This window comes from Fundulus heteroclitus, chromosome 21, assembly GCF_011125445.2.
Source record: "Fundulus heteroclitus isolate FHET01 chromosome 21, MU-UCD_Fhet_4.1, whole genome shotgun sequence".
Taxonomy (NCBI): Eukaryota; Metazoa; Chordata; class Actinopteri; order Cyprinodontiformes; family Fundulidae; genus Fundulus; species Fundulus heteroclitus.
The window spans coordinates 31,697,671-31,708,940 of record NC_046381.1 but is presented as its reverse complement, the minus strand read 5'-3'; the positions used below and the strand labels follow the sequence as shown (position 1 = coordinate 31,708,940).

The following is an 11,270-nucleotide window of genomic DNA, read 5'->3' as shown; positions in this document are numbered from 1 at the left end:
ACAGCAGATCTCCACAGTATGTAAGCTCCTCTGTTTCTCTCTCTTAGCGCTATATTTTTTTGCTGCTGTCGCTCTGTTTCCTGTTTGTTTTCCTTAATGGTCCGAATTTTCAGTTTTATCATTAAATATGATTTCCATCATGCATCTGCCTTTGTCCTGTTGCCATTTGGATCCTCGTCAACACACACCAAACATGACAAAGACATTGTTGTCTTCCTAAACCAACAGGCTGGGGAAGTTGATCATTTCTCAGGGAAATAGCTAAGAGGTCCAACACTGGAGGAGCTGCAGCGATACACAGCTTGGACAGGATAAACTGTTGACTGACCACTATTAGTAAATGTGGCTATTATGGAAGAGTGGCGAGGACAAAGCTAATGTTGTAAGGAAGCTATAACATGTCCTGCTACCAGTTTTTGAGTGCAGGGGGAAAGCATGTGGAAGCACCCCAGTCACAAACACTTTCAGACACTTCCCATCTGGCAGGAGGCTGCGGTCCATCAGGACCAAAACCTCACGCCACAAGAACAGTTTTTTCCCATCCGCTACCAGCCTGATCAACAAGACCAAGAGCCGCCCATGACACTTGACACTGTCTCTCTCCCCCGTTCAGAACCTACAAGTTACACCAACGTAGCATCTCCAGACCTTCTGCGTTACATTAACGCACAGTCTACTGTGTATATAGCTCTGTATATATATATGTGTATATATATATATATATATATATATATATATATATCTGTTTTGTCAATACCAAGTCAAATTCCTTGTAAGTGCAAACCTACTTGGCAATAAACTTGATTCTGATTCTATTCTTGACACAGATGTAGGTGCAGTACACTCAAAAAGCACAGGGGGCAGTACTCAACATAACAAGTGGACATGCAGTAAACAAGAGAAGAAATGGTTGACATTGCACACCTAAAATGGCCGCTCGGCAGTTGTGGGCAAAGCTGACCAAGAAGTTAGCATCGCAAACTCATATTCCACAAATCAATGGTAATTAAGCAAATTTCAGGAGGCTAACTCTAGCTGTTAACTGCTAACCACCAGCTGTCGCTCCGTCTGTGTCACACGTCTTCAGACAAAAGGTGCTGCATGCACACACATGGACATGGCACATGATGAATGTTTGCAGCGCTGCACGTTTGAGGAGATAGCTATTCTAGTCCAGGATAAATGATTTTTAAACTTTTACATGACAGTGAAAGCTTTTGGAGCATGCATCCTCATGCCTCTTCAATGCGTCAAGTGTAAACTAAGCTTAATGGTAAGATTGTCTTCATCTTACTGTCATGATGTTTTTCTTTATGTGGGAAGCTGGTCAAATTTGATATGAAAACTGATGGAGTGAAATACACTGCCTGGCCAAAAAAAAAAGTCCCCAGCTGGATTTAAGCAAATGGAGATAAGCCTCCTATTGGATAATTGCTGCATGAGCAAATATCTTTTAGCTAGCAACAAGTTATCCCAGCTGATGCCACAAGGAGCTTCTCATTTCTTAAACAACCATGTCAAAAGACATATCTTGTGGTTTAGTAATCAAAGCTAAAGGAGGTCAATCAAAAATATTAGAGTGTGCTAGCTCTTTTTTTAGCCAGGCAGTGTGCCTGACAATCATGGGGGGCAGGGGGTTTAAGGCGGTGAAAGACTACAGTTCACCGGCAAGAAGGATTCTTAGAACTTATATTCATGTGTCACAATGGTCCAGTCATTCCAGTCTTGAATCCAAATAAGACTTTCTGTTAAGGCTTGAACATTGCTGTTTACAGATCCATCCAAAACTAATGACCTTGAGTTATTTTCTTAAGATTAGGGCAGAAGAAATTTGAATATCTCGATTTGTAAATATGGTGGAGGGATAAGCCAAATGTCTGCAAGTATAATTGCAGCACAAGGTAGGTTTATTTTATTTATTTATTTTTTTGGATGAATACAAATGTACATTGTACTTTTCACATTGTCATTAGGTAAAAAAAAAAAGGTGTAGCATTTCCGTTCCAGACAAGTATTTTGTGATGATTTATCACATAATATCCAAAAAAATTACACTGAAATGTGTGGTTATTAGATGAATAAATTAGCTGTCCCACCTGTAGGAATACTTTTTCAAGACACTGTGAGCAGATTTCAAACTCTCAAGGTTTATCTAAACAGTTAAGCTATCGTTTGTTCTGCTGAGTGTAATAGTAGACATGTTTCTTAGTCTACAGGAACTTTCAAAGGCAAAACCACATGAAGGCAATGGCTGCTTTATTCAAGTAAATTGTTTTCTCTCCTCCTTTATTTTCTGTAACCACAAAACACAGTAAATTATAATGCCTCACACCCCATTGAAACACATTTAATGACAGACAAGCCAATAGTGTAAATCACTGCTTTAAAAAGCCCTTTGTGAATCAGTAGCCTAAAGCTCAATCCGAGTCGGCAAACACTTCCTGAGTGTGTCTGTGTGATTGCTTGACTGCAAGTCAGTATGCTTTACACTGGATAAAATGGGATTTTGCGACAGATTTGCTAAATGGGAAGTGCGCCATGCTGTTTGTGTCCTCAGGAGGCTGTCCAGCGGCTGGAGATACTCAGGAATTCAGGCTGTGACGTGGGACTCTTTTGGGTCACTGCTTACAAAGTCACCCACACTCCACCGCAGCAAAACCCCTTAACCTCCATTCCTTTTGTCTTCGTTCTTAGTTAACCTTCAGGAGAAGACATATGGCATCAATATTCCCATGCAACATAGTGTTTTAGAACTGTAATAGCCTTTTGGTTATCTGTTAAAGTTTGAGATGAGCAGGTAAACATTTTAATTTCCCCCTACGTTTAAGGCTCAAGCTACACAAATCCTGAATTTTTTTTCTTTGTCTAACTTTTCTTTTTTTATCTGCATCAGCATGGTCTTTTGCACTGCAATGCAACATGCTGAATCACCTATTGGTCCTTTGAAATAATTGTGGTGCCAGACACGCCTCAGTGGGTTGTTGGCTTGAATTTTTTTTTCTGATTTTTCTTGGAAATGTTAAAGTTTAAGGAAAAACTCTCCACAATAAAAAAATTTAAAAAAATTACACAGTTTTCAGATAGAACAAATATTTTACTCAACTTAAAGCTAAGGTCGGCGATTTTTCCAGAAGTTTCCTGAAGTCCCTTTTTGGATAACTGCGCATGCGAAGAGCAAGGTTAGACGGTTTTGTCTTACCTTGCACTTCGGCTCTTCAGGGGGATTGCGTGAAAAAAAAAATCTTCCAAATCCACTTAGGTCTTTTTCCTTTCAACTGAGGCCTTCCTCTTCTTCTCATAAACATGAACATGGTTAACTTCTTGCAACTCAGCCATGTTCAAAGTATACGGTGAGAGCAGCTGAGCTACAATGAACGGCTAACACTGAAGCTAACCGCTAAGCTAACCGGATGCATAAACACTAGAAGTGCTCATGTGCAGCCAGCATGTGGAAACTCACAAGGAGCAAGCATGGACATTGGTGATACCTAAGCGTGTTAGAATGATGGTATGTGGGACAACCAATTGATAAGGTGATATTTCTGTTAGTCTGTCCCAGCTGTGGCTACAATGTAGACCATCAGCAAGTCAATGTGTGCATGAATGGCAGAATGACTAAATGCAGTGTAAAATGCATTGGGGTCCTCTGGACGTGATAAAGTGCTATACAAGTACAGGCCATTCACCATTTTTAGAGCGCTTAGAAATCCTTCATCTGTCATCTTGAGATTTTTTTTTTTTCTGAGAACCCAAACAAGTAGTCATTATTGGTCAATTTTATCAATGAAACAGAACAATGCAAGACCGACATCCTGTGTTACCTCAGCATAAATGTCTCATACACAGACGCAATAGGTTTTTTAACACACACTTTTGTACTGTAATATAATTTACACCAACTTTACTAGACGAAGCCACCTGTTGACAGAAACTGGATAGCACTTGCAAGACAGACTTCTGACATGAAATCTTCTGATACAAGATCTTGTTACATCTCTAATGGGGGGGCATGCTGAAATGGGTAGTAATTGCTAAAATGGGGAAGCATTACTATAGACTTTGCTTGAACTTACTCTTGATGGGATCACAGTATTCTTTATGTGTTGGACCTAAGGGCGCCTTCTTCATGTTACTCGTCCTGACTAAGATGAGTAGAGTAGCGTGACTTTTCAGGACATCATGCAGACTTTTCTATTTCGTCTTGACTAGAGGAAAAACGCAGATGCGCATTTTATACGAGCCTATTTTTCAAAACTTTATGTCAAATTTTCCTGGCAGGTAAATGAAAACACAGCTTGTGAAGGCTTATTTTTCAGTGGTCAGATGGTTTTACTTTTCTCCCACACGACCTAAGCAAGAGTTTGAATTATCAACTGTCTCAAAAGGTTGACAGATGGTTCATCTATTATCCAGTTTTTTCCCGCAGAAAAATATTTTTTATGGATATCTTATTTCCCAAGCAGTTTCCTCATCATACTTTATTCACTTTACGACCATGTTCGGAGTGTCCTCTCAATCACCCACAATGACGTATTAGCTGCAGCAAACAAAACAAAACAACCGACAGCTGTTGATTGTTGACACTGCGGAGAATCAGCACAATATTACACACCACTGAAGGCATTAAATCAGTATAGTGATTTGGAGAGTTCATACAGAACTTGTGAAATTATACATAAACAGATCTTTGCACAATGTTGTTGAATCCGCTTACACAAGCATGATGGTGTCCAGAGCTTCAACTAGGTCATTACAGACATGTGCCGAAAGGTCATAAACCAACTAAATTCATCTTGTATTCTTCTATATTTGTTTACCAGGCAGCTTAGAGGTTACTATGCAATTCAAGAGACATTAACCTATGCTGAAATTAAGTTTCCAAGTCTTGGCCAATGGTTTCTTGACATGTGGACTTAGAGGCCAAAGAACAAAACTCAATTGCCAGATGTAAGGCTCCAGGTTATTTTCTGCATACCCAAAGTCATACTCCTATTTCACACCGATCCGTTCCCATTTTGTAGCCCTAATTTCATTTTGTACCTGTAAACAAACCATTTCATACTCATGTATTTAACAATCACATTTTAGTTTATTTTTCTATATATTTAAATAAGGTAATTAAGTATAGAGACAAATTACCCTACTCAAATATCACATATAACCTAGATAATTGCATATGAAACCCGCAAAATGTCTTGGTACACCTACTTCCATTTACATAGGGTTTGATTCATGCTTGGGTCGATTGATTCTACTGAAATAACACAGAGAAGGAATCCTGATCAGAAATTAGTAATTGCACTTTCTGCTGATAGCTATTATTTATTGCAGTCTTATAAACACATCTCACAATAGAGCAGAACCTCGACAATCAGCTCCATGAAGGAGTGGTATAACCACTCCTTATATATATATATATATATATATATATATATATATATATATATATATATATATATATATATATATATATATATATATAAATATATATATGTATATATATATATATATATATATATATATATATATATATATATATATATATATATATATATATATGAGAGAGAGAGACAGTGAAAGAGAGAGAGAAATATATATATGTGTATGTGTTATGAATATAAAAATCAATTGTTTAAATCTATTTCATAAAACCGTGTGAACCTTTTAAGATCTGGTATAGACACAGATTAGCATCAGACTTTTTGGGGCAGTATTAAAGAGATAAAATTACTAACATGAGAAAAAAGTCATAGGAGAATAAAGTAAAAAAAAAAAGACAAAAGTGGTAATATTATGACCATTAAGGGGGAACATTTCCAGAATAGTCATAGTTTGCAGAACTATTTCAGTCCTGGAGTAATAGGGCCAGGTTAGATTCTCAGAATTATTTTTGTTCTTTACAAGAATAAAGTCAGGAGAATAAAGCCAAAGGGATACGAAAATAAACTCATAATATTACAAAAATACAATTTTTTTGAATATGAAGTATATTCTGAGATTAAAGTCCTTCTGATATTATTTAAGTGACTGAGTCTAACTGCAGATTTGTCACATTCCACATGGCGGACGCTCTGACTCACCCGAAGCATAGGCAGACCCCGCCAACGAGGCGTCTACGTATATAATGTCTATGTGTAGTACGCTTGGCATAGGGGCACAACACTGCCCTCTAGAGTCAAGGAGAATACTGCTTCTTCAGAGGAAAAGCCACACAGAGCATGCTGCAGACATTGTGTCTGCACATCTAATTTTGCCGCTGGTTAATGCTTGATGCATAAAGCAGCCTTTAAGGCTATAGTTGACTTTGAATAGACATTCATTTATAACTCCAAGGTGCCGTATATGCAGAGGTAGCTACATTTTCATATTGTTTCTTTATGAAATTAGGAACAAGCGCAAGCAAAGCTCAAGAATGAACAGCATCTCAGCCTCCAGGAAACATCAGGGCACACCTGGGTTTAATATGCCTGACAAAGCAGCAGGCACACCTGTGTTCAGGATCACCTGGGGAGGACAGGAGACTCCTGAAACAAGACCCAAAGTGGAAAGAAAACTCTGCAGCCGCAGTGGGAAAAGTGTAACGCCATGCCAATTCTTTACATTTACGTTTCCTTTCTGTTTCCATGTAACAGCACAATCAAAAAGTTTGTATTCAAAGTTTCTGGGTTGGCTGTAAAAACCAAGCCTGATTCTTTGTAACCATAGATCCTATTCCCTTTACTCTCTTTTCCTCAGGGCTGCATCGCTGCTGGATTAAGTTTGCCGTTGCAGGATATTTATGGCCTCCAAGCAGCCACCTCCCAATCTCACATCAAGCTCCAGTGAAAGCCTTCACGCAGCTGGAATCTCAGAGGCCCCAGACTTCAGAGACCCTCACCATTAACCACACCAGTTTACAGTTGGATCTCTGTCCTTTTCTCCCTCCTTGCATATATATTTTTTGTAATACTTTTTTTCTTTTTAACTGTAAAAACAGTTTAGTTAAGGATACAGATTACACTTTGTTGGCTACATAGCATCATCTGGTCACAATGACTTGATCAGAAATGACAGGGATACTGCTTACCATCAGTCGCATACTTCCAATAGGTCTGACTGTTCCTTAAACTGATTAGATTGATGTGCAATGTCTTGCAAGAATTGATTTATTATTTCTTTTTTTACATTTTGTCTCATTTCAACCACAGACCTTATCCTGAGGTTCCACTGCCAGGCACCTTATTCCATCGGGAGTGATTCGGAGCGGAGCGCCACTGTGCGGTTCGACTTGGACCCCACAAGGATTGCGTCATCGAGCATTAGCAATGTACTTGTAGGCTTTAAATAGAGTAAATAACCAGTAAAGTTATTTGGCCAGTACTACTCATGTCTCTGGTGTCTGCTCTTTATTTAATCACATTACCTTGTTTTCTTTGGCTCTATCATGGGTAAGGGATTTCATATATTTAGTTTTTCTGATTTGTTTTGTTATTTCAATGCTCACTTTTATTATGGCTGTTGATTAACTTTAAAAAACAGAATTTGTGATTATATACGCATTGATGTTTAAGAGTAAAATGCTATCCAAAGTCTGCACATGTAGTCTTTTATTTGCAAAGTCAACTGGATCAACGTTGCTTTTCATAAACGGACTTCCGGCCTGAACGATCCTCCACCCTCCAGATTGACGTGTAGTCGGTGAGGGCGAGTGGCAAAAATAGGACAGCCATGTATTTTAGAGAAGCGACAAGCACTGGCACCTCTGGAACACTTCTGAAATGCCGCGGTGCACCAGGTGTAAACACTCTGACTTACTAGAGTTTCTGTGATCAGCCACGTAGGCGTGCCGCAGCCGTGGTGCGGCTGCACTGCAGCGCTTCCACATTCAGTGGAAACCCGAGGTTACTGTACTTTATCAGCATTTATGACACCAAAACAAAATACTACCTATTTGTAAACTTGAAGGAAAATGATAAATGGTTTTTCTTTTTTAATAGACAAAAACCTCTGAAAACATGCATTTTTATCTGATCTGGCTTGTCAGTACTTTGTACACCCATCTTTCAGTGGAGTTGTAGCTTCAGGTCTTTTGGGATATGTCACAACAAGCATTCCACATCTAGAGACTAAAATGTTTCCTCTTTGCAAAATACTTAGGCAGAATGAATGGAGAGCATCTAAGAACACCAGCTTCGAGGAGTGGCAGACAATCTGGATTAAATCTAAATCTGAATCAATTTCATTACCATAGCCGTGACTTGTTCAGGACGAAAATTAATTACACACAGAATTAGCATCATGCGACTTCCAAAGGCAATTGGTTTGCTTTATATTTTTTTCTGGCAACGTCAAAGGACTCTGATTACAAGTGCAACCATTACTTTCCTTGCCCATCACAATTATGTACCATTTTGTCCTGATCTTCCACATACATTGAGGTTTGTGGTTGTAATAAGACAAAATCTAACAAAGTTCAATGCAATGAATTATAAGAGTTGTTTTTTTTTTTTTTTTAGATATACTGCCATGCTAAGCCAGTTTGACTAGATCTCAAGACCTGTTTCAGGAGTAGCAACGTGTTGTTTTCCACCTTAATGAAATGGAAACAGTCAGGCTCTGAGGTCCTTCTGCATGGAATTACTGAAGCTGAGCCAAAAGGCTCAAAAAGTCAGTCATTTCTTGTGGACACGCAGCAAATCCGGGCCAGCCACTGCTGAGACTGACTTTGTCCCTTAGCCTCACTTAAGGAAGGCCTGTAAAAACTGATTTACATCTCCATTGCCTGGGCTTCCGCGGCGTAGCGCCACCCCTCGTCCCACAGCGGGTGCTTCAGTGAATCGCTGTGTTGGGAGGTGGCTGAGGTTGTGCGGGTGCAGGAACAACATGAGGAAGGGGGGAGCAAGTCCGAGGGGCCTGTGGCAAAATAGGGGCGTAGAAAAGAAAGAAGGGGGGAAAAAGGGAGGGGGGGCAAGAAAGGTCATGAGGGCAGCGCGGGGCGCTCCCAATCAGCGCTGTGTAAACAGGCCTCCTCCTGGAGTGGACAGGTTGCAGCGGGGGGAGTCCTCCACGGGCCACTGAGGCTGTCAGCAAAGTAGATAACTGATGGCAGGAATGTGGCATTTGTTCTTTAAAACAGGGAGAGAAGGAGGAAGAAAGAGAGGGAGGGAGGAGAGGAGGAGGAGTTCAACTAGTGGCAGAAAGCGGGGGCCGCCAATTAACATCCACTTGATGCATTCATACAGCCGGGGCTCTGGATCCTTAAGCCCTGCAGCTGCATTTGTGCTGGCAGGCTGCTTCCCCGTTTCCCTGGCCCTGTGCACTCACACACTGCTCCCTTCAGTTACACAACAGCCCAGGTTCTGCCACATTTCCATAGTCAGACATTTTAACTACGAATCTATGAATTTGTTGAGGTGTTATGTCCTTAAGAATTTACGAACCAATGAATCTAACAAATGAGTATGAGAGATGGGAGTGTACATGTAACTGGGGAAGCGCACTTAAGCTTCCTGGTTAGACCTCAACAAGCCTTGGCATAAACTTCACTCTGTTGCAGTGTTCACTGTCCTAAATGCCAGCTCCATGTCTGTCTAGATGTTCTCCATTTACATAAAGATTGTGGTCGGGAAGACTGACACCAATTTAGGAGCTAAGCTGCGCCAATGGGATTAATGTGATCCGCAAGTCAAGTCATGTCTCCAGCCTCTGCGTGTGTTCACTCTGCCTAGAGAGCCGTATTCATCTCCTTCTGATCCTGGAAATGTTATTAGCTTGTCCTCCCATCAGGAGCATACATAATCAAAATCAGAGCACACTGACCCTGGGATTGTGCTCTGAAAAGAGACGTGGGCTTTCCCTCAGCCTTCAAATGGAGCCGTGATCCCTGGGTTTGACCCTCCCCTCTACCACCACCCGTCGGGGTGGCCTTTGAGGCCAAGTGAGGTGTAAACAAATCCAATATACACTGCATTGTACCGCACCCCGAGGGTCCTGGTGAAGTTACTCTGGAGGTACAAATCACTCCGGGTCACGGCTTGCTTACTTTTTCTTGCTCTGTTTCCCAAAGGATTGCAGTCACCCACACTGTGAATGCTGGCCAGCCATCCTCTGCTACCATCGCATAGGTTTATTTACATTTGTGCGCCTCAGATTGATTGAATGGGCCCCTTTTGGGGATGAAACCTCCACAGGCCTGCTTAGTGTTCAAAGAAGAGACCACCATGCAGAGTAGGAAAGACCCATAACGGTGGTTTCCTAAATCATGTTGTTTTAGCGCTCTGGCTACACAGCTCTCACTTTTTCTTAAAGCTCAACTTGTTAGAGACATAAACTTGAACTCTGTTTAATTTGCCTAAATTCTTGTGAAAACACGAGGGGAAGAGGTGTTACGTGGCACTCGGTTCACACGAGAAGATTATAGCAATTTTGTGTGGAAAACTAATCCACTTTCACAAATTGAGCATGTTTATGATCTTATAAGTGAAGAAGTTTGACAAACCCAATACTGTGGTGTTTATGCCAAGGCAAACCTAATGGGAAGCAGACATTTGAAATGCCCCCTTTTTCACCACTGGAACAAAAGATTGAACCTCTGAGCGGTGTGGATTTACCATTCCATTTTGATTAATCTTATTATTTTATATGATCAAATGCAGTCCAAACTCATTAGGGTATGTTAAGTAGCCCTTCAGCTCAGTGCTGAAAGGAAGCTACAAAGCAGATGCCAATAGTAAAAGTTAGCCAGTCAAAGTATCACCACTGTACCTGAACTTGACTGTATACCACTCAAGTCTGAAACAGACACAGGGTGACAGACTAAAAGTACTCACATTCATACCTGGAGACAGTGATCAAGGTATGCTCATGGGTCACCTTATGTTGGCTACTATCAGATTTTGGTGCAGTAGGCATCAATTATATAGCATGACGGAGTGTCTGCAGATTTGTTGGTTGCACATCCATGATGCTAATTCATTATTCAACCACACCGCAAAGGTTCTAAGCTGGTCTGAGATCTGGTGGCTATGGAGTCCACTGGAGTACAGTGAACTTGCTGTCGTTTCCAAGAAACCAGTTTAAAGATTTTCTTAAGCTTTGTGATATGGTGCATTATCCTGCTGGAAGTAGCCATCAGAACATGGATACACAATGGTCAGAGAGGGATGGATATATGGTGAGCAACAGGGCTAAGGTAAGTTCAGGCAGTTAGATAATGATCAATTGGTACTGAATATCCCAAAATGACTCAATCGTCTCTGCGACATTACATCACCACCAGCTTGAAGAGTTGT

The 11,270-nt window shown here is 40.6% G+C and overlaps 1 long non-coding RNA gene across 1 annotated transcript; it reads left to right on the top strand.

Moving 5' to 3' along the window:
• Positions 1–1,017: 1,017 nt before the first annotated feature.
• On the top strand, positions 1,018–7,416 carry LOC118556955. Its single transcript, XR_004927518.1, has 3 exons — positions 1,018–1,273; positions 6,388–6,577; positions 6,736–7,416. It is a non-coding gene; the product is annotated as an uncharacterized LOC118556955 (long non-coding RNA).
• Positions 7,417–11,270: the final 3,854 nt, after the last annotated feature.